This window comes from Moschus berezovskii, chromosome 14 (genome assembly GCF_049115385.1).
Source record: "Moschus berezovskii isolate FMDL1 chromosome 14, NW_MosBer_1.0, whole genome shotgun sequence".
In the NCBI taxonomy this organism is placed as follows: domain Eukaryota; kingdom Metazoa; phylum Chordata; class Mammalia; order Artiodactyla; family Moschidae; genus Moschus; species Moschus berezovskii.
Window position 1 is genome coordinate 57,862,103 of NC_142473.1, and position 13,812 is coordinate 57,875,914.

The window sequence follows — 13,812 nt, forward strand, 5'->3', positions numbered from 1 at the left end:
TTGCAAAGAGTCGGACATAACTGAGCGACTTCACTTTACTTTAGTAGAAGATTGTGGGTATCACTAGATAGGAAGTTGAAGCGTTGGATTCTGTATTTCCATGAACCTTGGGTAGGCCTTGTAATTCTCTCCTAGTTTCTTCTCCCCACCCCCCAAGTGGTAATTCTGTTCTGTCTGCCACTTGAAGCTTTTGAAAGTGTAATCAGATAATCATATTTTTATAATGAAGGAGTTACTGTTAGACACGGAATAACCCTATCCACAATGATTCCTTGGAATTCTTTCATACCAACTGTACCATTTTCTTTGCATATATCAACATGTATTTTCTTTCTTTTTTTTTTTTTTACGAAAATTGAATTATATTGTGTTTTTTTAACTTGATATTTCTTAGGTACTTTCCCTGTCAGTATACATAGGTCAAATGCATTTTTAATAGTTCCATAATATTCCATGGTAGAAATGGTTTTGATTTAACTGATATTTCCTTATTAATTGGTATGTTTGTTTTCTTCTGGTTTTTCACTATCCCAAGGGAGAAGTCAGTTTGGGAGAAGGGGAGAAAAAGAGATATCCTTGAGTGATAGACAAGAGACTTGGGTTTTCAGCTGTATTTTAATTTGTGACCTTGGGAAAATCTCATTTCTTCTCTAGGACTAAAAGAACCCTTCAAAAGAGGTTTCAGACAGTTTACTCTTTGAGATTATGAAGATTCCTTACTGCCTGGAGATGCCTATATATAAAACATTTTTTATTTCAAAGAATATGAATGCTATTATCCCTTAAATCTACCCTTAAGCTCTACTTTGAGATTTCTTAGGCTGTGTGGATGTCTTAAGGTGTTCCCCTGACTCCGTGACCAGTTGAGGCAGTATTGATTTAGTAAATAAAGAAATGGGTTAGCAGCCTAGCCATGCATCCTGCATGCACCCCTACCCCTCATCTATCCAGTTGTGGTATTCTAGGGTAAGACTGCTAAGGAGAGTGGGGAGACAGTTGTGTTTTTCATTATTTGCAAATTTGAGCTGCTAATATGTATTGGACAATTGGTGCTTCATGTATTTTTAGAAATATTTGCTATGTATTTGCTTCAGAACAGCCTTAGGGAATGAAAAAAAATGCGAAAGTTCCTTGGACTACCCACAGTTGTATTTTTCTCTGGGTCCAAGTTCCTGCTCAGTTTAGAGCTTTCAAACACCAGCTCTCTTCTCACCACCCCTGGCTTCCCTTGACCCAAACCTTATCTCCCTGATGAAAGTTATAATATCTGGGGAAGCTTCTACTAATAATGATAAGTGAAAGACACTCAGTCTTGTCTGACTCTTCGCGACCCCATAGACTATACAGTCTGTGGAATTCTCCAGGCCAGAATACTGGAGTGGGTAGCAGTTCCCTTCTCCAGGGAATCTTCCCAACCCAGGGAACAAACCCAGGTCTCCCACATTGCAGGCAGATTCTTTACCAGCTAAGCCACCAGGGAAGCCCAGGAATACTGGAGTGGGTAACCTATCCCTTTTCCATCAGATCTTCCTGACCCAGGAATTGAACCTGGGTCTTCTGCATTGCAGGTGGCTTTGCCACCTGAGCTACCAGGGAAGGTCTGTTAATAATATCACAATATTTCTTATAAAATGTACCCTGCCCCCACAGACAGCCTCTAATGTTATTACTTAACAGTCCAGCCTGAAAGCACATTTGCTCAGGTGACTCTTCTGCTATCCACAGATACTTCAAGAATTAGCCTTTTTTTTATGCCATAGAACTTTTGTGACAGTCTGGTGTTCTCTGTGACACCCTTCTCAGGATGTTTTGTATATACTATTGCCTGCTAATGCATATTAGGCTCCTAGTACTGGGAAGTAGGTTTAAAGACAGTTGCTCAGAAGGTGTGCGTTGGTGCTCACTTTCCTCTGAGCAGGAGGATTTCTGACTAATCTGGCAATCAGCTTCAGATTTGCCCCATTGTAAGCAGAGACACTAACATTCTTCCCCGGTGGGCAGCAGATTCCTCTTTTCAGACAGCAGTTACAGAGACACACATCTACACAAGAGTGAGAGGAAGGAAATTCCCTACTTCTGTGAACAAAAACCAGGTGAATTGTTAGAAACTTTGGTTTGCTTGGGTGAGGAGGGATGGCAGGTGTTGGATTGTCTTGCAGCCAGCTCCCTCCTGCTGCTTATCATGCCATCCTTAGATCCATTCAGAGACAACAGTAAAACTCTGAATTTTTTGCAGTGGATCTTGGCTGCTGTAAGGGAGCTTTGGCTCTTTGGGGGAGGTTTCCCTGTGACTGACAAACTGCTCTGGGAAACAGTTGATTAATATTGAATAGTATTCAGTATCCAGGCTCTTAGTGCCCTGGATTTTGTGTATAATGCTGTCAAAGGTGACCCACTGGGGAATGAGTGTTGGGAGAGGCAGTCTGCGACAAGCCGTGAGCACATCCCTGCAAGTTCTTCGTGTGAGTGCATAGACCCTGACCACTTCTGGGCCAAATCTCAGTGTTCTCTTGGTAGTGAGCAGCCTTGGGAGAGGAGGCGATATCTCATTCCTGGAACAGGTCTGCTCACTATTCACTAAAAGTGTTGACTCCCCCCAAGCTCAGGGTTCTTTTCTTATGACACAACCTACTGCACATGTAGGCACCCATCTAGGCCTACCTGTGTCAGTTTTGTTGGGGAAGGGGAATGGGGAACTAGCACAAACCTGCTCATTGCTGTTTGCTGCATTATAAGTAATAAAGTTCTTTGTCTCTGATCCAGAAGTCTCATGTCATCTGCGTGTCTTCATGAAAAAAGTAGGTTAACTTGTTTGCAAGGAGGATAAAATTTGAAACCCTTCATGGGCTATTCTTGATAGTTTGGTAACAAGGATGGGATCCTGACAGACAAGGCTTTCCAGAAGAGGAAGGTCATGGGCCAGGTGATATGAGGGGATAACCGGGGGCGTGGTAGCAACTGCTGCCATGTGAGAAGGGGAGTTGGGCCTCTAGTTGTCCTACATGTTAATAAATGTTTTGAGGCTAAGCAACAAGAGGTGAGATTGAAATACACTGTCCGACTGGTTGTAGCTCAATTCTCAGAGCAGGAAAATGAAAGGATGTTTTGACAATGAGGCAAGCAAGTCTCTGGCCCCAGTTGAAGGCAGTATGGCTGACTGTTGAGTAATGGCTTCCCCAAAGCTGAAATAAGTGGTGTCAGAAATAAGGATATAAAGCTTTTTAAGTGGATCCAAAATATTCAGTATTAGGAGTTTGTTGAGTCCAGGCAGATAACCACTGAAGCAAAAATAAATTAATGATCCATTCCCTCTCACTTCCTCTCCTGCTTTAAGGAAAGACTGTGTATGCTGGGGGATCTTTGAGGAGGAGGAGGAGTCCCTTTTTATAGCTCTGTTGGATATAAACATCTAAGTCACCATCCTACTTCACCCCATGGGGACAGGGAGCCCTGGGTGCAGAATGGTCAAAAGTGCCAAGAAACTGGCAGAAATCCACAGTGATGTGCAGCAGGGGGGAGGGCAAAAAACCAAACGAGCAGTCCCTGAACTGCAGAGGCTTGTTAGAGCCAAGAGGTACACAAGGGGTGGGGTGGCACGGACCATGGAGCAGGAGTCAGGAGAAAAGGCCTCACTGACCCAGTTGAACACTGTAGGTTAGCCTCTCCCACTCCTATGATGTCCCCATGCTCCTGGCTGGGAGAAGGCATAGTCTCTTGATGGGCTGTGACCTATTTTAAACTACATGGTTTGGGTTCCTGTGATGGGAGGAAAATACCGGAATTTAGCTGGTGAGGTTTGGGACTTCCCAGGTGGTGCTAGTTGTAAAGAACCTGCCAGCCAACGCAGGAGATGTAAGAGACGCAAGTTCAATCCTTGGGTCGGGAAGATCATCTAGAGGAGGGAATGACAACCCACTCCAGTATTCTTGCCTGGAAAATTCCATGGACAGAGGAACCTGGTGGGCTAGAGTCCACAGGGTTTCAAAGAGTCAGACACAACTAAAGCGACTTAGCACGTATCCACTGACAGGTTTGGACACAGTTTGCAATCAGTTCAGTCGCTTAGTCATGTCCGACTCTTTGCGACCCCATGAACCACAGCACGCCAGGCCTCCCTGTCCATCACCAACTCCCGAAATTCACTCAAAGTCAATGTCCATCGAGTTGGTGATGCCATCCAGCCATCTCATTCTCTGCCTTCCCCGTCTCCTCCTACCCCCAATCCCTCCTACCATCAGACTCTGTTCCAGTGAGTCAACTCGTCGCATGAGGTGGCCCAAGTATTGGAGTTTCAGCTTTAGCATCAGTCCTTCCAGTGAACACCCAGGATTGATCTCCTTTAGAATGGACTGGTTGGTTCTCCTTGCAGTCCAAGGGACTCTCAAGAGTCTTCTCCAGCACCACAGTCCAAAAGCATCAATTCTTTGGCGATCAGCTTTCTTCACAGTCCAACTCTCACATCCATACATGACCACGGGAAAAACCATAGCCTTGACTAGACGGACCTTGGTTGGCAAAGTAATGTCTCTGCTTTTTAATATGCTATCTAGGCTGGTCATAACTTTCCTTCCAAGGAGTAAGCGTCTTTTAATTTCATGGCTGCAGTCAGCATCCGCAGTGATTTTGGAGCCCAAAAAAATAAAGTCTGACACTGTTTCCACTGTTTCCCCATCTATTTCCCATGAAGTGATGGGACCAGATGCCATGATCTTCGTTTTCTGAATGTTGAGCTTCAAGCCAACCTTTTCACTCTCCTCTTTCACTTTCATCAAGAGGCCTTTGAGTTCCTCTTCACTTTCTGCCATAAGGGTGGTGTCATCTGCATATCTGAGGTTATTGATATTTCTCCCGGCAGTCTTGATTCCAGCTTGTGCTTCTTCCAGCCCAGTGTTCCTTATGATGTACTCTGCATATAAGTTAAATAAGCAGGGTGACAATATACAACCTTGACGTACTCCTTTTCCTATTTGGAACCAGTCTTGTTCCATGTCCAGTTCTAACTGTTGCTTTCTGACCTGCATACAGGTTTCTCAAGAGGCAGATCAGGTGGTCTGGTATTCCCATCTCTTTCAGAATATTCCACAGTTTATTGTGATCCACACAGTCAAAAGCTTTGGCATAGTCAATGAACCAGAAATAGATGTTTTTCTGGAACTCTCTTGCTTTCTCCATGATCCAGTAGATGTTGGCAATTTGATGGGCTCGATAAAGGACAGAAATGGTATGGCCCTAACAGAAGCAGAAGGTATTAAGAAGAGGTGGCAAGAATACACCGAAGAACTGTACAAAAAAGATCTTCACGACAAAGATAATTACGATGGCATGATCACTCACCTGGAACCAGACATCTTGGAATGTGAAGTCAAGTGGGCCTTAGCATCACTATGAACAAAGCTAGTGGAGGTGTTGGAATTCCAGTTGAGCTATTTCAAATCCTGAAAGATGATGCTGTGAAAGTGCTGCACTCAATATGCCAGCAAATTTGGAAAACTCAGCAGTGGCCACAGGACTGGAAAAGGTCAGTCTTCATTCCAATCCCAAAGAAAGGCAATGCCAAAGAATGCTCAAACTACCGCACAGTTGCACTCATCTCACACACTAGTAAAGTCATGCTCAAAATTCTCCAAGCTAGGCTTCAGCAATATGTGAATCGTGAACTTCCAGATGTTCAAGCAGGTTTTAGAAAAGGCAAAGGCACCAGAGATCAAATTGCCAACAGTTTGCAATGGGAAGGGGAAATTAAAATGAGCTGTAGAGGGAGCCTCTAAATAGATTCAACGTACTAACATTTTATCAGTTTTGTATCAAAGTGTTATTGAGATCAAATGTACGTTTGACTGAACTGTAAATGCTCTTAAGTCTCCCATTCTAGGATTACCGCTGCATAGAGGGAAAAACCCTGTCTCCTCTTGGGTAGTCTAACAAAAATAATACAGACTCCTAAGAGGAAAGAAATGAAAACCACAGTTTTAGTTGGAAACTTTGTGGCAGCTGGAGTACTCAGGTCATTTCCCGGTATGATAGTATACTTTTCAGGTGCCAAGTACATCTTTTAAAAAGGTGGACAACTGTTAGGCTCCTACAGAGCAGAGCTATTGCTGAAACTAAATATCTGACCCATGGAAGCCTCTTAACTCTGGCCTAAGAGCCCATTTTGGGCCGTATTAACTCAATCCTGGGTGTTCATTGGAAGGACTGATGCTAAAGATGAAACTGCAATACTTTGGCCACCTCATGCGATGAGTTGACTCACTGGAAAAGACTCTGATGTCGGGAGTGATTGGGGGCAGAAGGAGACAGGGACAATAGAGAATGAGATGGCTGGATGGCATCACCGACTCGATGGACATGAGTTTGAGTGTACTCCGGGAGTTGGTGATGGACAGGGAGGCCTGGCGTGCTGTGATTCATGGGGTCGCGGAGAGTCGGACACGACTGAGCGACTGAACTGAACTGAACTGAACTGAACAGCTATTTCAAACTGTTGCAGTTTCCTTAAATCCCACTAACTGCTGGGTTTACTATTATCAAAAAACCAAGAGAGTTCCAGAAAAACATCTACTTCTGCTTTATTAGCTATGCCAAAGCCTTTAACTGTGTGGATCACAACAAACTGGAAAATTCTTCAAGAGATGGGAATACCAGACTACCTGACCTGCCTCCTGAGAAATTTGCATGTAGGTCAAGAAGCAACAGTTAGAACCAGACATGGAACAACAGATTGGCTCCAAATCGTGAAAGGAGTACATCAAGGCTGTATATTGTCACCCTGCTTATTTAATTTATATGCAGAGTGCATCATGAGAAATGCTGGGCTGGATGAAGCACAAGCTGGAATCAAAATGGTCAGGAGAAATATCAATAACCTCAAATATGCAGATGACACCACCCTTATGGCAGAAAGCGAAGAAGAACTAAAGAGCCTCTTGATGAAAGTGAAAGAGAAGAGTGAAAAAGTTGACTTAAAACTCAACATTCAGAAAACTAAGATCATGGCATCCGGTCCCATCACTTCATGGCAAATAGATGGGGAAACAATGGAAACAGACTATTTTTTGGAGGGGGGCGCCAAAATCATTTCAGATGGTGACTGCAGCCATGAAATTAAAAGACACTTTGCTCCTTGGAAGAAAGGTTATGACCAACTTAGATAGCATGTTAAAAAGCAGAGACATTACTTTGCCAACAAAGGTCCGTCTAGTCAAAGCTTTGATTTTTCCAGTAGTCATATGTGGATGTGAGAGTTGGACTATAAAGAAAGCTGAGTGCAGAAGAATTGATGCTTTTGAACTGTGGTGTTGGAGAAGAATCTTGAGAGTCCCTTGGACAGGAAGGAGATCCAACCAGTCAATTATAAAGGAAATCAGTCCTGAATATTCATTGGAAGGACTGATGCTGAAGCTGAAACTCCAATACTTTGGCCACCTGATGCAAAGAAATGACTCGCTGGAAAAGACCCAGATGGTGAGAAAGATTGAAGACGGGAGGAGAAGGGGACAACAGAGTATGAGATGGTTGCATAGCATTACCGACTCAGTGGACATGAGTTTGAGTAAGCTCCAGGAGTTGGTGATGGACAGGGAAGCCTGGCACGTTTCAGTTCGTGGGGCCACAGAGTCAGACACGACTGAACGATTGAACTGAATTGAACTGAACTGAGCCAGATGGCTCTGACCACAGTTCGATTCTTCTTTAACCTACTGAGAAATCTTATCAGAAGTATCAGGTGTACTTTCAACTCGTATAGTCTAATGCAAAACACATCACAATCTCTGGACATGTGTCCCTCACTGTCATTCTTGTAGCTCATCATCCTGTGGAATGGACAGATGTCACCTGACTGGTGATATGGACAAGTGGGACAGGTTGGACTAATTGTCATCAGGCAGTCTTTCCAAAAATAAGAACTGTTTTCAGTGATTCTAAATGAACTGGGGACTCCTGGTGGTCCAGTGGTTAAGAATCTGCCTTCTAATTCAGGGGACACAAGTTCGATCCCTGGTCTGGAAAGATTACACATGCCGCAGGGCGACTAAGCCCATGCCAAAGCACTGAAGCTGGAGCGCCCTAGAGCCCATGCTTCACAACAAGAGGAGCTACCATAATGAGAAGTCCATGCACCACAACTACAGAATAGCGCCCACTTGCAGCAACTAGAGAAAGCTTCATGCAGCAGCAAAGATCCAGCACAACCAAAAACAAATAAAATTTTAAAAGATTAAATGAATGAACTGGGAACCCAGAGGCCTACCAGGTGCCAGGAGGTTACATTACAGACATTGTCAATCTGTGTCCCCTGAATGGTGTAGCTCCCACTTGGGAGGCCCCAACAATTAGAGACATCATATATGTCCCCAGGACTGTACTTCTTATGTGGAAGCCAGGCATTAACTTGCCTTCCTCCCTGAAAACATGGTGTCTTGAAACATAGGATCATGAACAACCTTCAAGTATATAAGGACACACCAACAACAGAACAGGGTTATAACCTTCAGGTGCCTGTGGAGATGGCTCCAAAATGAGGCTTCCCTTGGTTACACAGGGGAACTTCCTGGAGGGGTAACCTACTCATTTATGCACTTCTGCAGGAGATTATCTCTATCACGAGAGTCATCCTATTGGAAATGTTGATATGAAATTCATTCCCAACTTCAGCTGAAGTCATCAGTAGTACACCTCAGCCCTGGAAAGTGTTCAAATGAACCTCAATTCACTGGCCACTGTGGTTATGAATGATAGAATTGCTCTTGACTTCTTGGTAGGCTAAAATAGAGTCTGCCATGGCTAATATAACCTGCTGTACTTGGATTAATGCCACAGGCAAGGGACAGAGGTCAATACAGAAACTGGAGCATACCACCTGGTTTTCCGAGGTAGATCATAATGGCTTATGATGGTTGTTTTGGTTATTGTTTTTCCAGCTTGTTGGATCCAGGCCCTTGGGTGTGGTTGAGGCCAGTTCTGCACATTGGTCTCATCCTGTTGCTTGAATGTATACTCAGGTAGTATCCTTAATTAAATGCTTCATGAGACTGTTAGAATAGATTTGGTTCCATCTCTATTGGATTAATGAGTGGCCGATGAGATTGGCAGACTCAGAAAATTCATCAGAAACCATCTGTACAAAGTATAGTAGAGTTTGGAAGAGAAGTAACTTTAGAATGGAGGCCTGGGAGGTCTTCATAAAGAAGATTTCATTTTGATCTGAACTATGAATGAAGAGTGGGGCCAAGTGTGCCTATTTTACAGATGAGGGACCTGAGGCACAGAAGTTAAATAACTTGGGACTTCCCTGGTAGTCCAGTGGTCAAGAATCCACCTGCCAATGCAGGGGATATGGGTTTGATCCCTGGTCCAGGAAGATCCCACATCCTGTAGAGCAACTAAGCCTGTGAGCCACAACTACTGAGCCAGCACTCTATAGAGACCATAAGATGCAACTGCTGAGCCTGCTTGCTGCAGCTCCTGAAGACTGTACACCCTGGAGGCCATGCTCTGCCACAGGAGAAGCCATGGCAAATCAGAAGCCCATGTACCAAAGCAGAGAGCCCATGTGCCCATTGAAGAGCCTGTAGAGCAAAAAAAATCTCTACAGCTAGGAAGCTTACTCAGCTAGGAAGTGAAAAGTCAGGATTGGAGTCAAGATCTCTTCACCTCCAAATACAGAGATTACTACTAAACTTCACTGCTTCAGGCATTAAACTGAGACCACCAAAGAAGAATCGAGAGAGATTTGGCATTAGCTTTAGATATTTTTCTAAAGTTGACGTGGTGATCCAGAGTTGATGATTATGGGTTTAGAGAAGTCTGGTGAAAAATCCTCAGACTCTGTATGAGCCAGTCTTTAAAAATGAAATATTTCAGACAAATAATAAGGTTTAAAGAATAATAAAGTGAATAACCATGAACCCACTTCCACCTTTAAAAAATATATATCACTGATAAATCTGAAGTCCCTTGGAATGCTTGATCATACCCTACTTCCTGCATTCCCAGAAGTGACTAACAATCCTAAATTTGCTATTTATTATTCCTGTGCATTTTCTTCACACATGCATCCATTAACAATATATGGTAGTAGTATTTTACATGTTTTTAAACTATATATATGGTATTTGGTTGAGGGTTCCCAAGATTTAGATTCATCCCTAGATTCAGAGATTGTTAGAAGTATTGCCAAAATCTTTGCTCTCTGTACACTAATGCCAAACAGAAATACGGAGACAGAGTTATGGAGGAGAAAGAAAGAGTGGCTTTATTACTTTGCCAGGCAAAAGCGGCTGTCGCCTCAAGAATTATAACCCCCTCCCTGGTGAGTTCAGTTCAGTTAAGTCACTCGGTTGTGTCTGACTCTTTGTGATCCCAGAGACTGCAGCAGGCAAGGCTTCCTTGTCCATCACCAACCCCTGGAGTTTGGTCAAACTCATGTCCATCAAGTCGGTGACACCATCCAACCATCTCATCCTGGTCATAGCTTTTCTTCCAAGGAACAAATGTCTTTTAATTTCATGGCTGCAGTCACCATCTGCAGTGATTTTAGAGTCCAAAAAAATAAAGTCTCTCACTGTTTCCATTGTTTCCCATCTATTTGCCATGAAATGATGGGACCGGATGCCATGATCTTTGTTTTCTGAATGTTGAGCTTTAATCCAACTTTTTCACTCTCCTCTTTCACTTTCATCAAGAGGCTCTTTAGTTCCTCTTCACTTTCTGCAATAAGAGTGGTGTCATTTGCATATCTGAGGTTATTGATATTTCTCCCAGAAATCTTGATTCCAGCTTGGGCTTCATCCAGCCCAGCAATTTGCATGACGTACTATGCATATAAGTTAAATAAGCATGACAATATACAGCCTTGATATACTCCTTTCCCAATTTGAAACCGTCTGTTGTTCCATGTCCGGTTCTAACTGTTGCTTCTTGACCTACATACAGATTTATCAGGAGGCAGGTCAGTTGGTCTGGTATTCCCATCTCGAAGAATTTTCCACAGTTTGTTGTGATCTACACAGTCAAAGACTTTGGTGTAATCAATAAAGCAGAAGTAGATGTTACTCTGGTATTCCCTTGCTTTTTCAGTGATCCAACGGATATTTTCAATTTGATCTCTGGTTCCTCTGCCTTTTCTAGATCCAGCTTGAACATATGGAAGTTCATGGTTCACGTACTGATGACGCCTGGCTTGGAGAATTTTGAGCATTACTTTGCTAGCATGTGAGATGAGTATAATTTGCAGTAGTTTGAACATTCTTTAGCATTGCCTTTGGGATTGGAATGAAAACTGACCATTTCCAGTCCTGTGGCCACTGCTGAGTTTTCCAAATTTGCTTGCATATTGAATGCAGCACTTTCACAGCATCAGCTTTTAGGATTTGAAATAGCTCAGCTGGAATTCCATCACTTCCACTAGCTTTGTTTGTAGCAGTGCTTCGTAAGGCCCACTTGATTTTGCATTCCAAGTTGTCTGCCTCTAGGTGAGTGATCACACCATTGTAGTTATCTGGGTCATGAAGATCTTTTTTGTATAGTTCTGTGTATTCTTGCCACCTCTTCTTAACATCTGCTTCTGTTAGGTCCATACCATTTCTGTCCTTTATTGTGCCATCTTTGCATGAAATGTTCCCTTGGTACCTCAGATTTTCTTGAAGAGATCTCTAGTCTTTCCCATTCTATTGTTTTCCTCTATTTCTTTGCACTGATCACTGAGGAAGGCTTTCTTATCTCTCCTTGCTACTGTTTGGAACTCTGCATTCAAATGGGTATATCTTTCCTTTTCTCCTTTAGCTTCTTTTCTTTTCTGAGCTTTTTTAAAGGCCGTTTCAGACAAACGTTTCGCCTTTTTGCATTTCTTTTTCTTGGGGATGGTCTTGATCACTGCCTCCAGTAAAATGTCATGAGCCTCCGTCCACAGTTCTTCAGGCATTCTATCAGATCTAATCCCTTAAATCTATTTGTCACTTCCACTGTATAATCATAAGGGATTTGATTTAATCACTTAATGATCTAGTGACTTTCCTTACTTTTTAAAATTTAAGTCTGAATTTGGCAATGAGAAGTTCATGATCTGAGCCACAGTCAGCTCCTGGTCTTGTTTTTGCTGACCGTATTGAACTTCTCCATCTTTGGCTGCAAAGAATATAATCAATCTGATTTCAGTATTGACCATCTGGTGATGTCCATGTGTAGAGTCGTCTCTTGTGTTGTTGGAAGATGGTGTTTGCTATGACCAGCGCATTCTCTTGGCAAAACTCTGTTAGCCTTTGCTCTGGTTCATTTTGTACTCCAAGGTCGAATTTGTCTGTTACCCCAGGTCTCTCTTGATTTCCTAGCTAGAGGTTACATAGGAAGGAGTATGTGATAAAGATCGAGGCATTACTAGTCTTGTATTCTTCTTTCTTCTGCAAAGTTTCAAAAGGGTTGCTTACAAGATTAGGGTATGTGCAGGGTCTTAGGTGGGATTCCCTGGTGGCTCAGATGGTAAAGAATCTGCCCCCAATGGAGGAGGCCTGAGTTTGATCACTGAATCTGGAAGATCCCCTGGAGGAAGAAATGGCAACCCACTCAACTATTCTTGCCTGGAAAGTCCCATGGATGGGGGAGCCTCGTGGGCTACAGTCCATATGTTCGCAAAGGTGAAGACGACTGAGGGACTACACTTTCAGGGTCTTCAGTTCAGTTGCTCAGTCATGTCCAACTCTCTGGGACCGCATGAACCACAGCAAACCAGGCCTCCCTGTCTCACCAAGTCATGGAGTCCACACAAACCCATGTCCATTGAGTCGGTGATGCCATCCAACCATCTCATCCTCTGTTGTTCCCTTCTCCGCCTGCCCTCAATCTTTCCCAGCATCAGGGTCTTTTCCATTGAGTCAGCTCTTCACATCAGGTGGCCAAAGTATTTGCATTTCAGCTTCAGCATCAGTCCTTCCAATGAACACCCAGGACTGATCTCCTTTAGGATGGACTGGTTGGATCTCCTTGCAGTCCAAGACTCAAGAGTCTTCTCCAACACCACAGTTCAAAAGCATCAATTCTTCTGCGCTCAGCTTTCTTTATCGGGGTCTTAGGTGGTCTGATCTCCTAATCTTGATGAGTCTCTTTGGTCCCTTTAATCTTGCTTCACGTAGTTTCCTGGCTGTTCCACCTTTAATTAATAACAGTTCTGTCGTTTGGAACTCAGGCCATGGAGGCTGGAGTCTTATTTATAAGAAATGGGGGACAAGAAGACTTCCATGCCTAGAAGCCCCAAAGGGCCCTGCTCAGCATCAGAAGTACTCAGAGGACCAGGCATAGAGGTGTACTCAGGGCTTACATTGATTTCAGCAATGTAATAAGGACACACACTAGATCATAAGAGAAGACTGCAGGCTGAGTCTGAAAAAATCCTTGCATACGCTTTCTTATGCCCACTGCCTCTCATGAGGGATCACACTAAGCACACTTTCCCCAGCAACACAAAAGCAGCATGTGAGCCTAGTCTCTTGTCTAGAGAACCTACCCATTAGAAACTCGGCACCCATAGTTTTTATTGGGGGCAGGTTACGTGGACACTCTCTGCCTGGCATGTTTCAAAATTCCAGACTCTCAGAAGGAAAGCAGGTATTTAGCATAAACCATACAGAGTTCAAACAGTTTGTGCATGGTCTACATTCATTAATTAGAATCTTAGTATAGGAAGAGATGTCCTTTCTTCCCTATTCAATTGTGCGTATCTACAAGGACACGTGGGCTTTTAACTTGTTCAGCAGTTGTAATCTACTATCAATTACTCAAAATATATGTACATACACACACACACACATACATACATAC